The following is a 19,032-nucleotide window of genomic DNA, read 5'->3' as shown; positions in this document are numbered from 1 at the left end:
CTCAAATGGTAGCGTTAAAGACATTTCTGAGTATTTCTTTCAATGTGAAGGAAACCTCATCAGAGAACCTTTATTCAAATCACGAAACATAATCAGTGCTATCCTAAATAATGATATAGAGATCTGAAAGCATTGGATTTAGTCACCCTGCCTGTTCTGACTTAAAATTATTTTTGGATTGCCATTAAAATGTTTATCAGTTACAAATTTCTTTCCAGAAAAATAATGTATTAATAATGAAAGCCTTAAATAATCATATATAAGTATAGTCGCTTTTTCCCCCCAGGTCAATTAGTGAACTACTTACACTATTAAAATGCATAGAATTGTATACATAGCTCCACAGCAAACACATTTTCTTTTTTTTTTTTTTTGCCAACACATTTTCTAATAGTCAATTAAGGTACTACTGACTTTTCTGTACCACTGTTAGAAAGTAAATCTTCTGTACTCTTTGTTGCTCTGTGAATGTGTTTCTCATACGATTTTCAATGAGAATTATGAAGCAACAAGCTTTTAATTACCCAATTCAATTTAGACAGATTGTTAAATAGATAAGAAATTGATTTTTTTAAATCAAATTTTAATGACTAAAGTCTTTTTTGCAGTTTGAGCAATTTATAGTATATTTTCCAAATTACAGAACTAACTTCTGTAGTTATTTTTTAATATTTTATAAAGATTATATATATACACACACATGCGTTAATTCAGCATCTATGCAGCAGAACATTCCTATAAATTCTGAGTGGTGATCTCTGGAACTACTTGTTAACACTGAGATCAGATACTGTGAACATATGCTTACTGAGCTGTCTAAAATAAGTTATTGCAGTTTTAAGAATTAATATTAACCATATGTCCCTTAGATCTTTAAATTGAAATCTTTATTAGTCTAAGTCAGCTGTTTTTCTAGGGATATGTCATCTTCTGAGAAGATAAATTAATCATTGATTTCATTTATATACATACATCAATAAAAGTGACTTGCCTTTCATCTCATTTCAAAAAGTAATTAGAGTATCTTGATTTTTATTCACATATAATGTCTTTTAGTGATTGAGGTTTTAATTGAGGGCATCTTGTGGGAAACATCCACTTATCCTTTTAAAAATAACCTCAAAGAAAAAGAAACCCCAGCAATCTAACAGTTAAAACATATTGTCACATCATTCAGCAGACCCAGGCTCAGCAGTGACATCTGTGCAAAAGTTCCTTTAGGAAACACAAGATAAAAAAAAACAGTTTTTAGCTAGTTCTCCTTCCTTGCGTTATTTTTTAAAGCCTCTTATTTTTTTAAATCTAGTTATCTCCTTCTGTAGGCCTGCTCAAACGTTTTCCTGAATAATCACTTTTAAAATCTTGTGAAGGGATTTCTCTACAAGTTGTACTGCATTAATGACTTCGAGCAGCTTCATAATCTGTTATTCCTTCCTCCTAGTAGACTTCTGCTGATAAAAATATCCATAGACACAGTGAAGTCAGTGGCATGCCTGGCTCTCTCAGACAAAACTCCCATGTGATCACATATAGGCAGCCTCAGTGAGGCTGATGCCGTGCAGCCAGCAGTAGGTAATGAGTCTTTGTGCAGAGTGAAGCTCTTGTCGCTGAACAATAAAGCATATGGTACCAGCAATAAAACACAGGGCTGGGAAATTTAAGAAGATTCTGCTGAACCAGGAAGACACGGTGCCTTCGGTGATGCTGACACACATTATAAAATGATAATCAATTTATTTTGGATTTTAATGAGTAAAGAGTACAAGGACTAGGACCACAGCTATTTGAACAGGTCGGTGATTTTATAAATTACTCCAACACTTCCTTGTGTTTGATTGGATTTAAATTAGGATGGGTTGATGTGTGTTTTGCCTTAAATAAAAACTTTGTGAGATATTTGTAATCTGAAGGGTGGACTTGAATTGACCTAATGCTATTAAATTACTGATGTAGTCAGATGTGATAAAGAAATATTTATCTCATTATATTTAATCAAAAAGTTATTCTATTTAAAATGTCATAGATAAAAACATTAGTTAGCTCTCATCACTTAGATAAGCAGAAATAATAAAATGCAGACTACTACTAAATATATAGCTCAAGCAAACAACTTCAAAATTAATATTTCCAGCATTTAAAAAATCTTTATTGCAATAATTTATTTGTCGTAGAAATTGGATGGCACAGCATTCAGAATTTAGCAATCTCTGTATATAGCTAAAGGACAGTTTGGAACATTTAATATTTTAAATGACAGAATTATAAAATGGGAAATATTGAAATGCTTAGAAATGCTTCTTTAACAAAAATGTCTTTTATATTTATATTTCACAGTAAGATGTGTCAACATAAACTTGCAGTGTGCTTATTATTTGCCATGCTACATTTCTTTGAATAAATGGAAAAGGTCGTTCCATAAAATCTTTTATTTCTTAGATCTTTTATCACATATTAATAAAGACAAACGAGCTTAATTTTAAAAAGAATGAATTAAGTATGTGTGATGCACATTGCCGTTCATTCACCATGTCGAAAAGAATATATTCACGTGGATTTATAAAAATATATGCACTTGACCTTCTTTATGAACCACTTCTTGGGCTTGTGAGGAATAGAGAAGTTTATGCTTCAAATTGAGAGATTGCTGTGCGTAGGAAGACAAGGGAAGAAACAACTCAAGAAATAATGGCACAATCCTGAAAATCTTTGCCAAAACCAGGCAGTCCTGTTACATGTATCTTTAGATGTAGATACATAGTTTAACTTTGCTCTGCAGGTTTACTGCTGTATTGTTTAAAGGCATCCTGGGACCTAAATTATTTACAATTAATATCTTGGACACCATTTAGGATGATAATTTCTAAAACACTAGGGCACATTTAACATTTTATAGAATCACTATACTGACCTCGTGCATTTGTATAGTGGCTAATATAAATGTGTGCCTGTGTGAGGCTGTGGAAACCACCATCGTAACAAAAAGAAGGGCCCACTTTCCCTGTGGATGCCTGCAAGATGCCTTTCAATGAAAAGAGGTAGATGGGGGGGGGCGGGGGGGATGGATAGGGGAGGAGAGGAATAGAGGTATGTTTCCAAGCATGAAAATGAAAGTTAATGAACATTTGAAATTGGCCTTCCACACGTTTTTCAATGAAGTATTTGATTATTTGAGGTTCCTTGGTTACGCCGTCCCTGCAGGCAATTGTTTGCTTGCTTGCTTGTTGACAAGGGACGGTGAGAGTGAGACTGCAAAAAGGAAGCGGCGAGCAGACGTGTGGGAACGCAGCGCTGAGGGCCCCGGAGAGCGGTGCCCGCGCCCACGGGTGCCCGCCGGGTGCCCGCCGGGTGCCCGTCCGCCCGCGCAGGTATTCCCGCACAGCCGCAGCTCCCCGGTCCCTACCCAGCATTCCCTGTCAGCTGCTGGAGCGCTGCCCGAGCCTTATGCAAATGAACCGGCGCGGAGGCTTTGACTGCAGAAAAGGGAGGGGGGGCGAGAGTTCAAAGGTCACGGGGCTGGTGGAAAGCTGGATGTGTCGCCCGCAGAAAATGCGCGGGGCTCCTCCTGCACCGTGTTCTGCAGCAGCGAAAGCCGCCGCGCCGGGTCTCTCAGGGTGCAGACCGTGCGGCGTGTGCGCCGCAGTCGCTCAGCGTGCACGCAGGTATGGTGTGGATTTCCCAACGCGCCGCTTTCAGGTCCAAAGAGGACGCTCTCTTAATTCATTGTGGCTCTTGGCAGGGTGTGCCCGTTTGCAGGCTTCCCTTCAGTGGGGTTTTCTCCGAATCTTCATAGCGCTTTCTCTGTTTGAGACATGGGTGTGTTGTTCCAGTGGAGGATTCTTATGTTGGGGGGGGGGTGGGGTGGCGGCGGGAATACTGGGTCGGGTGTGCTACATCATTCCCTATTTTGAAAGTCTTTGATTGCAGGGAGATCACTCCAGTTGAAACACCTAGGTACATATCAAGACTTGGGAGGATTTGGCTGTTAGAGGATTTTCCACATGATCCGAACATGTATTTTAAACAAGAACCGGGTTTCTAGAGTACGATTCCTGTGAGGTGTCTGGAATGAAAGGATGGAGTCCTTTGTTCACACGCTACACAAAATTCCAAGGACAGTTGTCATCAAGTTACATTTGTGTTTTAAGAGCGTGCCAGTTCTTGAGCATTTCCATTCTACATTTTACAGCTACATAGTCTATCCGAAAAAGCATTTGTTATTCTGAAATTAAATCCCTGAAATGCTTCTTTGCATTTTCTGGTTGTTGTTAATTTTCTTAGGGATTTTTTTTTCTTTTTTGAACAATGCTATCTTGACCTCAATATGTTCAACTTCTAATGACTGTTCCCTTCAGTGAGGGCTGGGCTGTAAAGTGGTCATGACTCTTCTTTTTACAGGCATCAAACATCACACTTTCTAAAATGTGTGATTACATCATAGTAAAGTCTAATCTGCACCAAATGAAAAAGTACTCAATTTTTATTGTTCATAAGTCTGTTTTTGTTTCCAAACATATATTTGGATAAACATGACTGAAGCAGTAGATTGAATTATGTTTATCTATTTCATTAAAATTTTTAAAATACATCATTTCAGCAGTCATGTTGATGGAAAGAGAATGTTATTTTCATTTACATCAAGTGTGTGCATCTGTCTGTATTACAGGTTGTGTGTGTATGAAGTTAAGTTGGCTAAATGAAGAGGCAAAATAGCATTGAGTCATGAAATTGCTGCTTTATGCTTTTATATTCGCATAAGATATTTAAAATGAATTTTTTGAAGCTCACACACAAAGAAATAGTGCACATGTAGATAAACTTAATTACTGTCTTTGCATTGGAAAAAGGAAGCTACTGTTATTATAACGATTAAGACCTGGTAGTTTATCAAAAGTATCCTTTATTTAAAATGTAGGGAGTGGCAGGGTTGGCTTGGGAGTGGGGGTGGGGGTGGGGGGTGGCAGACAGGAGGTTGACCATTGAAAACTCAACAGGATAATTGTTTCAATTATTTATAAAATTCACTTTGTAGTGGTCATTCAGGATCAGAAGCTTATCCTTTATCATTCTACGGGGCCACTTTGACATTTATCTGGGATTAGGAAAAGAATTCATGTAGGGTACGAATGTTTTTAAAAATGCAAACCACTGCCATTTTCCTTCTAAATTCTATTACGAAACTTTCAATAATGACCATATCTAAATTGGGTATATTTTAAAGAAAGTACTTCCTTCTCATGTTGAAGGGGATATGCCTTTCCTTGTTCCAAGCAAAATATTTGTAAGCTTTAGCTTGTCACAACAGTCAAACAAAAATTTTCTTACTGTTGAACCATATTTAACCCAACTATTTTAAATGACTAGCAGCACCCTTAGCTTGTATCAACTAACCTCTATGCGTATGTTCCAGGCAGAGCACAGAGAGCAGGGAAGAGTGAGCTTCAAATTCATTTTGGCAGCCCAGTACTATTAACTTTGTCAATGCAACTGCTACCAGTTAGCACATTCTGAATATAGAAATTAACACATCGTGTGAGCAAAGAAAGCAAGCCCAGGAAAATTCTTTGAGAAAATGTGCTAATAGACAAATGTGAAATAAAGAGAATTGTGCTTCTGTGAGCCACAAGAGAGCTATATGTGTCCTACAGCAAATTCATAGCTTTGCATTTCCTGGATAATTTATAGACAAGATGCAAATTCAGTAAAAACTTTGAGGTTCTTTTTGCATTGGCTTGAGCCACAGTACTTCCATACAAATCTCAGAAAACCTACATAGCAAGTTCATGGTCAGGATCACTAAATATATCCAGCAGGACATACGTGGGTAAATCCAATTCAAATCAAATTTGAGATGTAAAAGAATTCATTGTTGTGGTGGTTAGATGTTAACCAGTGGATTCAGACTCATAGCAACATGACGTACAACAGAACAGAAAAGAGTAAGCAATCTTAGAACAAACCCTTGAAGGGCATGAAGTTGGCATAATTGGAGAAATAGAGTATCAGACTTCAAAGGAATCTTGAGGGATTTTTCAAAACTCACCTGCTTTGCGATTACCGGTCTTTCCTTGCCGCCGCTTAGAGCTAGAGACCATAGAGAGCCTGAAACAGATTTTAGGGCAGAGGTGATGGACTCAATCTAGAGCATGGAACATAGTCTAAATTTTACAAATAACTCTTACTACATTAAAACCTCACGTAGAGGTTTAAAGCTTTGTTATTATCACTGTATATGCTCCTCTTCTGAAATGCTGGTGTTTATGAAATAGAAAAAGAGAAAAACAAAACTTATAGCACATAAGAGGAAATTGCTCAAAAACAAATAAATATTCAAAACAATTACTTTGCTTTCTGTATTTGAAACGGGCATTTTTTATGAAAGTAAATCCTTGGTGTTAGGCAAATGATGTATGTTCTAAATCTATATGTCTCTCAGTTTAGAGATCATTTTTTTTCCCATATGCTTTCTCTAAATTTTTATTCCCTTGGTTTATTTTTCTTCACTATGACTCAATTTCAGCATTTCCCCAAAGGTATACTACGAAACAAAAAATAAGTTTGTGATGAAAAAAATATGACATCTGATTTTCACATAATCTAAGAAATATTGGAGACAAATTACCTTGATCATGTAGATGATATGTATGCATTCATATAAGCATAGGTTACCAGACGAGTCGGGCATTTTAAGTGCTAAAACCAAAAAATCCCAAACTCACTGCCACCGAGTCAATTCTGACTCATAGCGACCCTATAGGACAGGGTAGAACTGCCTCCAGGGGTTTCTCAGACTATAATTCTTTTATGGGAGTAGAAAGCTAAGTAAAGATACCTTGAATGCAATGATTGTATTCTTTTGTTACCTATTCTAGAATGTAAATGGAATTCTATCAATTTTGTTAAAAGCAAAATACAAGAATATTATAAACTGATATTAAGGATCATCCTCTGGTTATTAGAGCTGTAGTAATGCTACCGTAATACTTCCATACAGCTAGAGGAGGACCTATACTACAGAAACTAATTTTCCCCAAATTTGCAATGGGAAGAGCCAGTTTTTAACAACATCAATGCTTTTCACGTAAGCAAACTATAGTAACATTATTTTGCCTTGCTGAGCAGGGTGGACATTGGTTCATTTTTCTTTATGCTATAATATCATTATTTCCACTATAGTATTAATTTATTATGAAACAAGACATTCTTTCCCAACTGGGAACCCCACACCAAATGACCTCTTGCTATTATATGCAATTTTATAAATGTTCTGTGTAATTAAAAATATAACATTACCCTCTCCTTTCTCACATTCATATTTACTACTTTTTAATATAGTTAATCACTACCTCTAATCTGAGAGCAATTCAGATACTTCATTTTATTTACATTACATTGTAAATCATTGTAGACTTTGATGGGCAAAGAGTGAAAGGTAAAATTGCCACTGCACAAAAGTCGTGAACTCCCTAGAGACATACACTTCCAATAACATCCAAAGGGGCCCTGATGACCTGGTGATTAAGGGCTTGTCTACTCTACAAAGTCTGAGGTGTGCGGTTCCTCCTACCCAAGGGCTCTGTGGGTAAAAGGCTGGCCATCTGGTCCCGTAAGGATTGCGTCTTAGAAACCCCTATGGGCAGCTTCTTCTGACACACAGGAGGCAGCTATGAGTTGGAATGGACTCAGAGTCTATGACACATAGATGACATAGATATTGCATAGAACACAACCCATTGCCACCCAATCAGTTGCAACTCAGAGAACCTGAGAGAGTTTCTGGAACCAGAATGCTCTACAGGAGCAGACAACCGTATTGTTTTCCCAGGGAGTGTCTGGTGGCTTTGAACCACCACCCTTGTTAATAGTCCAAGGCTTATCCCACAGTGCCACCAAGGCTCCTTACATCGCAATGAGGAGATTTTATTCTCCACTATCTTTAGGTGTTTGAGATATTTAAAATAATTTGAACGTGGAGTAAATGAAAAAGTCTTCTGTTTTTTTCTCCATTGAGAATCCACCAAACCAGTGTTTCCCAAATCAGGGTATACCACGTGCACCCTAGGGTGCCGGAACAATCGGGGGTGGGCTGCAAAAGCAGATCGCTACAATTTATGGGCCATAGTAAAAACATTTTGAGTTACCAGGGGCATGCTGAGTCATCTTATTTTTTGGCCAATGAAGTGTAGGAGCCCATGTATTAAACCATTCATGGACATTCGAAATCGGCTTATGTCAACTGTGACACATGGACTCTTTAACATACATACCAAAGAAAGCACCAAATGGTTTTCACCGCCCTTCTACTTTACCAAGCATGATGTCCTTTTCCAGGGACTCACCTCTCCTGATAACATATCCGAAGTGCGCGAGGTGAAGTCTTTCTATCCTTGCTTCTAAGGAGCATTCTGGCTGTACTTCTTCCAAGATGGAACTGTTTGGTTTTCAGCACTTTAAAGAGATCGTGTGTAGCAGATTTGCCCAGTTTTATGTGTCATTTGATTTCTTAACCTCTGCTTCCATAAGCATTGATTACGGATCCAAGCAAAATGAAACCCTTGACAACTGCAGTGTTGATAAGGGTCCGATAATGCTTGAAGCATTGTAAAGGTCTGGGGTGTTTTTACAGTGTAGACTGCATGTACTTAGCTGGCACCAGTAACCCGTAAGAAGAACTAGTGCAGGCTGTTTTAGGAGTGGTGTGTATTCTGGGTCTCTTTAGACATTGGCATTTTAAAAGGCCAGACAAGTTCAACCTCAACAAACATGGTTAATATTGTTTAATGCAATTAAGTTCTGTAAATTTATAGCAACTCACAAGCCCCAAATCCCTCAAAATACTATATATTCTTGATAGGTAATATTTGTATCAAAGAATTTGCTGGCATGATGGTAAGCACGGTGGTAAGTTCCTGACTGAGAGGTCCACAGTAGAAACCCCACAACTGCTCTTTAGCAGTCTGCTTCCATAACGATAACAATGGAGACCTTGTGGTGAGGTTTCACTCTGTCGTAGAGAGTCACTGTATGGAGCCCTGGTGGCACATTGGTTTGCCAGAAGCTACATGATTATTTAGTGTGACTTACTTTCATTAGGGACAAGTTTTCATTTGCATCAAAAGAACAGTCAGTGTTACTTGAATGTCAGTGACATTCATGTCAAGGATATGAATCCACCAGCTGATCCGTGGTAGAAAGATGAGGCTTTCTGCTCCCAGAAGATTTACAGCCTCAGAAACCCTCAAAGGAAGTTCCACTCTGTCCATACAGTCGCGATGAGTCAGAAGTGATTCGATGGCCATGTGTTATTTGGGTTTAAAACTTAGAGGATTGTTGTGGTACTTACATAATCTGGTGTCAATTTGGGACTTGAGAGGATTAAGAATGAAGGAGTAGTGTCTAGTCTGTCAATCAGATCATAGCCAATGAGGCCTCTGTGTGGACATGGCCTTCTGAGGATTCTGGGAATTCCTGTATTTCTTTCTTGGAGGCAGGGGCCACCTCTCTCGACCCTTGGAGACTCTACTGACAAAGCTTACTCCCTGCAAGACCTCCCTGAGGAGAAGCCTCATGGACCTACCCTGATACAGCCCCGGGTGCTCGAGAAGCCACGTTGGAGACCCCTGCCAGCGCTGTGATGCTTACAACGACTTTGTATCCACTGGCCTGTGATTGCCCTGCACTCGGCATCATTGCATGTTTCATGAGTCTGAAAAGGACCATATATATTGGTATCGGACATATGGGCTAATATTGAACTTATGGGCTTGGGCGAGGCTAGTCTGGGATGCTTTCTTAATGTGCAATTACCCTTTATATTATATAAAACTCACTCTTATATACATATGAGTTTCTGTGGATTTGTTTCTCCAGTCTACCTGGACTAACACAGTTACTGTGAGTTACAACTGACCCAACAGTAATGGGTAATGTTTTTATCTTGGTGTGAAAGATCAAGTGATATATCATGGAGTAGGAGGACTCTGAATAAGATAGTGGCTAAGACCTTGGGTTCAAGTCCCAACCTTGGCGTCACTTCCAAATTATTCCAACATATTTAGCTCATAGGAATTTATTCTTTCCTGCTGAAAGGTAAATCCAGCGTAAGCCAATAGTTGTAGAGAATCCTGAAGGAACAGCTTAGGTTTCAATGGAGAAAAAAGAAAAGTGATTTCCAAAAATAGAAAGCTAGCACTTTGTTTGAGGTCAGGTCAAGGTAGTCTGGAGTAGCTAATGGCTAGTACTCTGACAGAAGTTGTTAAAAAGAGAGTCACCATGGTAACAAAGGTTCAAATAATGTGCAGTTCTGTAAACCCAGAGCCACTACCATCCGGTAGATTTTGAATATTAGGGACCCTAAAGGACAAAGTAGAACTACTACATAGGATTTCCAAAGCTGTAAATCTTTATGGAAATGATTGTCTCGTCTGTTTCCCAGAGCAACTGGTGGATTTGACCTGCTGACATGTCAGTTAGATCAATGCTTACCATAGAGCTTTATAGACAGTTGTAATCTTTGCAACTGAAAGTACAATCTGCCACAGACATGAGGTGATCATATCTACTTTCTGAGCTATCTTTGATATTTTCTATCTTAAAAACATCAGCCTTGCACCGTTATTGTACGATATTTCCACTGGATTCTGCAATAAAGGCATTAGGTCACTGCTCCATCCAGAGTCTGCCCTTCCCCTAGACTGCGAAGGTTTCAATGACAGGAAGAGCCTGCTTCTGACGAGGCACCCAGCAAACGCGTGCTGAGCAAGTGCTGTTATGGAGCAGAAAGAGCACAACGCTCTCTAATGACCTTGACGTGCTAATTGGTCTGAATCCCGCAATGATCTCTCTGGGCCGCAGGTATACTGCTGTGCTCCATGCCACGTGTGTCACAATGGCATTTACAAATCTCGCATCCATTGATTCAATCACAAGGATTTTCAAAAGAAATGTAGGAAACATATTCACAGTTTTATTTTGAAGTTATGTTAACAGTATATGTAGAAGTGTTTTTTGTTAAGTATGCGTCGGTAACAAGTTTGGGATAAATTGGTGGCAAGGATCATCATGACTCTGCTTCCTCGAAACTCATTTGAATTAGGAGGCGTTTGTAAACAGAATCCCCAGAATTTAAATGCTTGTTTAGTGTGACTTATTTTCATCAGGGACAAGTTTTCCTTTGGGTCAAAAGGACATTCAGTGTCATTTGACTGTCAGTGACATTCATGTCAAGGACATGGATTCAGGTATTTAATCTTGCATACGTATTATTTTTTAATAATTGTTGCTCAGTGCCTTGTCAGCTGCAGGTTATTCAGCTGTTTTTGCCTTAGATAGTTAAAAAAAAAAAATCTCTGTTGTGCCTCAGGTGGTGATTCATTTTAAAGACCCACTAAAGTAGGTTTTTCTACTTGTCTTAATTTTTTTAAATCTCCTTGCTTTTCTGTGAAGCATTTTTAATAGAGTCCCAAAACTTAGTTGGGTGTGGTCCTAAAACTTGCCTGTGATTTATTCTGGCTTCCATGTTAGGGTTACTTTTCAATGGCTGTGTGTTTTCAATTGCTTTTCCTTTAAATCAGGGGCCAGCAAACCGAGACTTTGAAGTAAAACATAAAAATGTAAAGGACAGTCTTCAGATAATGGTAACTTGATCTGTCTGTAAACATATACTGGTGGCACTTGAATTCTTAAGTTGTTGTGAGGGATAGTCTCAAAAGCTCGCTGACCCCTGCTGTAGACAATCCTAGTGGTTCCACTGAAAGAAAGGGTGCCATAGCCCCAATCCGCTTGGGTCCACACTGGTTGGTCTCCTTTATGATTCGGGTAATTTCTAAATGGTGGAAGGGAAGTGGTCTTAAGGGCCCAGGTGGGGGAAATGCTGCCTTCCAATGGGCAATACTAACACTTCTGAATTCTTCTACATCTTTCTGGCTGTGTTCTTCTTCATGTCGTGAGACTTGCCAAGTCATCCAAGAAATTAGACTAGGTACTGTTCTTTAGCCTTAAGAGCAAGCCTGCAAAATAAATTTTTCATTGACTTCCCTTGGTAATTTCATTGTTAGAGAGGGAAAAATAGGCTTCCCACAGGCACTTGCTCACTTTGCCACAGTTCTAAAAGCCTTGGCATATTGCTGATTGTCTTTATCTGCTCTTGCTAACTACAAGAACATCCTAAAACTCAATGTCAGGGTCGCACTTTTGACTCCCACTCCAATAGATATTTAATTCTACATTTGGCATTTTGCCAGATTTCAAATGAGGATCGGATCGATACTGAAGGTCTAAAGGCATTAGAACCTCAAGGCCTGCTTTTTAAGGTGAATAGAAATCCCAAAGGCACCCCAGTGCAGAGAACACAGATTCCTGAGGGTCCTCCAGCAGACAGCCTTAAAAGCCTCTTTTCCATTGGTGGGAGGAGAAACCTCCCACCCCTTGATCAGCAGAACAAATTAATTTTGTCATTGCATTTTGCCCAGGGCCATCAAGGAGGAGATGGCTAATTAAAGGCACCGGCTTTGCCTGGAGGCCTTAGGGTTTTTATCATTTACTCTCAGGCAACGGGAACTGTGGTGCATGGCTTGCTTTCCTTCAGAGCCTAGTTTTACAAATTATGCCCTGCCCTTCAGTTTGTCAAGGAACCCGGGTAGTATAAGTGGTTATGTGTTAGGTGACTAACCGCAAGGTCAGAAGTTCTAAATCACCAACAGCTCTGCTGGAAAAAGATGTGGTTTTCTACTCTCATAAAGAGTTAGCATCTTGGAAACCCACAGGCGCAGTTCTACCCTACCCTACAGGGTCACTATGAGTTGGCATCAACCCAATGACCGAGTTTTTTAGTTTGGCTTTTTACTTTGACAGATAGGAAAGTTGACACCAAGCAATGTAATTAATTATCTTACTTAAAAAAATCATTTGTGTATTATTTTCCCTATGGCTTCCATAACAAAATATGTCCGAGGGTGGGAGTTAAAATAACAAATATCTGGTGGCGCCAGGTGTACTTTGGCTTTCAACTGCAGTATAAATTCCACATCTCCCTCCATCTGCACATGGCTGTCTTTCCCCTGTGTCTCTTTATAAATTCACCATCCGTCTTGGATTAGGACCCCAAGATCACCACATCAGCAGAAACCTTATTTCCCAACAAGATCCTGTTCGTAGTTATCAGGGCTGAGGACTTCCTTCAGTATACCTTTTGGGAAAACACAATTCAACCAATAACATGGTTGTTAGTGGCAGACCCAGGATCATATTCCAGATTCATAACTATTAATTTCCTGAGTGGTTTTTATTCCAAAAAGAGCATTACAGTCAAGTGTGAGGAAAGACCAGGTAATGCAGTAGTTATATTACCATGTGACGTGGTGGTTGCTGTTCCGGGCCAGTGAGTCTGTTCCAAGTCATAGGCACCCTGCATACAACAGAATGAAACACTGCCCCGTGGGACACGTATGGGGCACTCACCTCAGCGTAAGGCTCGTCAAGGACTGTGGCTCAGTGAAGGCTTAACGTAGGCCTAACACTGGACAAATGATCTAGAATTTCAAGATCTTCTCTTCCTTTGTTAAAAGTGTTAAAATGCAGTGTTGGTGGGCAGATTCTAGGGAATGAATACAAAGCCCATAGGAGGTACTCTGGCATAACTAGAATGAGGCAACCTCAGTACCTTTTTAGGAAAGACAAACACTGCTTAGGAAAGGAAACCGTATCCTGGAATCAATCTAGTCAAGTCATCAAGCCCTAGAGTTACAGCGAAGACTGCTTTTGGGGGGCACTTATCAGAAGAGCATGTGGCTGCCCCATCACAATCTGTAGGGAGTCTGCTTGGGAGATGAGGAGATGCAATCGGTCTTTTGGCACACATGGTAGAAGAAATGACGGTGCTAAGAACCCTATCCTATGGAGTTGTGACCTTGGCGGTAGAAGGAACAACGGGGAGGGTACAGACTCACAAATGTCTTTGATCATTTGAATTAATGTGCCCATGGTGAATTGTTTCTTCAAGTTCTGAATATCCACTAAGGGTGGGGAAATGATATAAATCACTGCAGCAAAGGTTCTAAACTTGGATGCCCACGGCTGATGTGGACTTTTTCCCCAGGAAAAGCATTAATTTCTGACATCAAAATCTCAAGCCACATCAACAAACTGCAAAACTGTGGACATACACTATAATTGAAAAACTTAGACCTCTAGGTTATGGTCACAATCCATTATGGCATGAAGAACTCATACATAAAGGAAAAGCCCCATAATCATTTATTCAATGACAATGTTTAATAGACTGACAAGTACCCTGGGTTCTTGGCTTAGGTAGACACCTGGATAGGAGAGGTGTATTTGGCCGACCTGTGCTTCTCACACTGGCAAGCCCACAGGCAGCATTTTTCACACTGATGATGCCCCGTGGAAACATCTTGCAGGATTTAACTTGTAAAAATCACTGCCAAATCCCTCTTCTCTTGGCGATAAATAAACTAATCTCTTGCCAAGTGGGTTAAGGAAGAAATGGTCCTAGTATTGTGGAAGATTATATCTTTTTTTATATAAGAGAAATGCATAATCCTCAGAATCTGGGGGATGGTATATATTCAATGATAGCAGATTCTTTTGCTTACTCTATGGCTCTTGTTGCTTACCTCATAATAAAATTTTAAAAATTACGCTAAATATTGCCATTGAACAAATATTCCTCTCCTACGGATACCTACACTCTTTTCTTTTCACCAGGATATTATATATTATTTTGTGCTTATCACCTGCCACATGCTGGAAAAGACCTCTTGGAGAGGGAGTATAGTGTCAACATAAACCAAAAACTAAACCTATGGCTCTGAAATCAATTCCGACTCAGACTCATCGTCTATCCGGGTGAGGATAGACTTATTGGGTTCCAAATCAGGCTTGCCAAATAACTTTGGATAAAGCAGTTGCCCTCTCTGAAGCCTTATTTTCTTAACTTTTAAATGAAGATAACACTGCTCAGATCATTGGAAGGAATCAGTAAGATCAACAACGCAAAGTAACTGACTCCTAGCTGATCTCAGGATATTTCAAATCGTTTTCACCTCTCTTGTTCTTCTGCACAGCAGAATCTTGCCTTGTACTCTCCTGATCTACCGGGTTTAAACCAATGAAAGAAAAACACAATAAGCATGTTATGAATTATATTGAAGGTAAACATTAGCAACCAACAATAAACCCAAACCCAAGCCACTGTTATCAAATCAATTGCATCTCACAGCACCCCTGAAAAGGGTCTCCTAGATTCTACGCTTTCGGAAAGCAGACAGCTCCCTCTTTTGATCATCTACCAAATGATGAGTTTGAACTGTCAACCTTATGGTTAGCAGCCGTACGTCTAACCTACAGCACCACCGAGGTAACAAAATAATCACAGCACATAGAAACGTCCCCTATTGGTTTGACTGAGCATCCCCAGGGAAAGAGCTGAGGCCAGGAGCACCAAGGCTGGCAGTAAAAGCCAGGTCATAGCAAAGAGAAACTCACTGCTGTCGAGACGATTCAGTCTCTCTCATCATCCTATGCAATATGAGAATTCATTTGTTTCAGAAGGGTGGTTCCTGAATGGTTATTTCAGTTAGTCATAACACTGCTCTTTGATAAATCATGAAAATGTTGCTCTCCATCATAGGGCAGTGCAGGTTGTTTAGGGTGCCTTATCCAGACGAAGTCAGTCTTGCTTTGATCACCCCCTGTGCCGCAGAGCAGCAATGCAAAGAATGAGCTCAGTGCCCAGACACGAAGCTCGGGGTTCTCCATGCTTTCATTCCGTGCTCACACGCCAACTCTTGTATCTAAGGAGCTGCCGTGGAACAAGGGCTTACCCCTTGTCCACCAACAATCACCAAACCTACAGCTCACCACCCTTTCCATCATCAGGCCCCAGGAGAAATAACTAGTGGGATCATGGCAAGGACTGTCTTGTCATGGCAGTTACTTCCTTTCAAATTCATTTCTTGATGCGTCAGCCTGCGCTTAACCTATTAACGGCCACCCACCCCCTCACCTTCTGACATTCCTTTGATAATTTTCTGATTTATCCTTATGACTCTAAGTATGTTTAACCCTTGGGCTTCATCTGATCAGTAAAGGGCAGGCATGTTCATATGCTATGGTTCTAATTGGCATGGGGCTTTTCTGACGTAAGTGGTTTGCTAATTCAATGTCATTTTACTTTTCTACCTAGAGCATCATTAAACTTGCCAGATAAAATGCAGCAATGCCCAATTAAATTTGACTTTCAGATAAACAACAGATTTTTTTAGGTAAAAGAATGCTCCAAATGTTCTTCGTTTTTATCTGAAATTCAAATTTAACTGGAATTTTGCATTTTATCTGTCAATACACACTTGCTATCCTTCATGTGAGATTATCTACTCCTTTGAATTATGAACTTGATGGCATTCCTGTCTTTTTTAGGAAAAATTTTCTTCTAAACATCTTTTCTTTTGGACATTTTGTTGTCGTTCTGGTCTAAGTTTATGAAGCAGATTTGTTTCTTATTTAGCGATTTATACCCATTTTGCTCATGACATGTCTGGCAATTCGCTTTGTGCAGTAGTACCCTTCCCACTTACTGCCTGTTTTCCCATTCTGGTTCACCCATTTTTCCTGCCCTTTCCTGCTTTCTGGATTTCTTTGCAAGCAACCACTGCCCTGTTTATAGGGGACCAGGCTCCCCACAACCAAATGGGTTCAAGGGCAGTCGTGTAATTGAGGGGTAAATTAAAGAAACATCACACAAGATAAAGCATGCCTGGGCTCGCCTGCTTCATGATGACCATCACCTGAATGAGACCGTACTTTATTCTCTCACAGACTTATATAATCTCAGGCAAGCTAGCCTATGTAAGCTCATAGTAACTGGAAGGGGTTGTATTCGAGGCATACACATATCAGGAGGGGGACGAGCTAGGGTTTATACTCAATAGGAAGGAAAGGTGCTAGAAGCATACATGTGACAGGAAAGCACTTACTTAACAAGATGGTTGGGCTCTAGAGTCAAGATGGCAGCCTAACCTAGTCCTCTCTGAGCTGGCTTGACCTTAGATATCTTTGAGCTCTTCTCTAAGGGAGCAATCAATCTATGACCCTTATCAGAAGGGAGTGGTCCCTACTTAGGGTGGGGCTGACAATAGGGTCTGATTGCATTTGAAGGCAGACAGCCTTCAAGCAGTTTCCCTTCAAGTGCATATAGTAGCAGCCATGTGCTTGCAAGGTCTCCCCTTAAAATGGCATTATTACAGGGGGACGTCATGGGGAATAACTTTTACTTAGGAGAATGTGAGTGGGACGTAGCTCCAACCCACGAATGTGAAGGTTCCCTCCATGGGAGCCCTGGCCCCCCAGACTCCTTCGTGACTGTTGAGTTTGTCCACATACGCTCTCTTCCCCGCTCTGTTTCCCACACCTGTTGGTATTTTATTGTTGCTTGTTCACAGGAGCATTTGCCTCGCGGTGTTCATACAATAGGAAAAGGTCAGCTGCCAGTCAGGAGGAAGCAGTGATAGGGAAATGTTGACCAGTGTGCCCTTGTCTGACCCATCTGCAGCTGGCCTACCAGCCCAAGTTCCATGTTTGATGATCAGCTAATTCAGAGACGGAGGTGGGCGGTGGGGGATGGGGTGGGGGGTGGGGTTAGAAGAACGGTGTGCATTTAAATAGCTTCCCTTTTTATTGACCACATTCCTGAAGAGAAGCTAGAAGGGGTGCCCATTTCTCCTACCCTGTCCCCTTCTCCCCTCACTGTGAAGAAGAATAGTTCATCCCAAGTCATACACTGGACCCAGTGACTGCTGGGACAAGACTGTGGTTTTCTCAGTCAGGACTGTGTTGGTGATCAATGCAGACATGTTTTCAAATAAAACAGATGATTGTGTATATCTGTATATAGATATATATAGATATGTAGATATATATCTTATAAGCCTATCTGTTGCATGTTTGAAAGGTAATCTCCTGGATCTTCAGTTCCCAATTTTAGTGTATCCAAGGGCCATCATCTTGGGGGTTCCATCAGTTTTCCTTAGTCCAGCAAGTCTGGTCATTTTTATGATTTTGAATTTGTATCAGGGCACGATCTAGTTCCATTCTCAAGATCGTGGTGGCTGTGGTTCATGTGGTCCATTCGTCTTCTGGAAGAATTACTTCCGTGTGTCTTTGAGGGTTTTTCCCCACTCTTCTTTGCTTAGGATGTGAAGGGACCGATGGTTGTATTTTACATGACTACTTGTAAGCTTTTAAGACCCCAATTGCTGCTCACAGAGTAAGATGTGAGACAGAATCTTTATGGACTACGTTATGCTAGTTGACCCAGATTATTCCCCAAGATGATCATCGAGGGTCGCTGTGCACTGGAATCCACTGGCAGGCAGTCAGAATTTGATGGTTCTTAACTCTCAACCCTAGTAACTCAGTTTCTCAAGTGTTTGTGGCTAAGAAGCTTTCATAAATCTGCTGTGTCTATGCTGTACTCTGGAAGTAAATATGTTTATGCTGATCTTCTGCCAAGCCTCTATATGCTTGTGAGTGTAGTCCCATAAGTGGCTCCGCATCTGTTCAGCTATGAGCCATCTTGAATTTATTTGGGGGTATTATATAAAGTTCAGTTCCTGTTTCTTTTTCATTTGCAAATGGATATCCAGTTTTGCTAGCACCATGGGTTCCAGTTTAATGGATTTGGGTCCTTTGTCAAAGATCAGCTGGTAGATGGATTTACTTCTGAGTCTCAGTTCTTTTTCATTGGTCACTGTGTCTGTTACTCTACCCATGTCAGGCTGTTTGAGTCTTGTGCCATGTTCTGAGACTGAGAAGTATGAAGCCACCTATTTTATTCTTCAATTGTGCTTTGGTTCTCTGAAGTCTGTTTCCTTTCCACCGAAAGTTCTCAGAAACCCCAAACTCACTGCCTCCTAGTAGATTCTGACTCATAGCAACCCTGTAGGGCAGGGTAGAACTGCTGCTACGGGGTGCCCAGACTGTACAGCTTTATGGGAGTAGAAATCTCATCTTTCTCCC

The 19,032-nt window shown here is 40.3% G+C and overlaps 1 protein-coding gene across 3 annotated transcripts in view; it reads left to right on the top strand.

Annotated features, from left to right (window-relative positions):
• The window catches only part of CSRNP3 (cysteine and serine rich nuclear protein 3), a 209,263-nt gene that overhangs the window by 87,433 nt on the left and 102,798 nt on the right, over nt 1-19,032 (top strand). Inside the window, exon 1 of one of the 3 annotated variants that reach the window (XM_004703775.4) lies at nt 1,615-1,792. The exons of 1 other annotated variant lie outside the window; for it this stretch is intronic. The gene's annotated coding sequence lies outside the window, so the exon portion shown is untranslated. Of the gene's footprint in view, nt 1-1,614; nt 1,793-3,608; nt 3,660-19,032 lie in introns of those variants that run through there. One more of the 3 variants, XM_045298959.1, reaches the window with a different exon arrangement.

Source organism: Echinops telfairi, unplaced genomic scaffold (genome assembly GCF_000313985.2).
Source record: "Echinops telfairi isolate 266 unplaced genomic scaffold, ASM31398v2 ScPeMD7_4;HRSCAF=17, whole genome shotgun sequence".
NCBI classification, from domain to species: Eukaryota; Metazoa; Chordata; class Mammalia; order Afrosoricida; family Tenrecidae; genus Echinops; species Echinops telfairi.
This window is presented reverse-complemented; position numbering and strand designations above follow the sequence as displayed.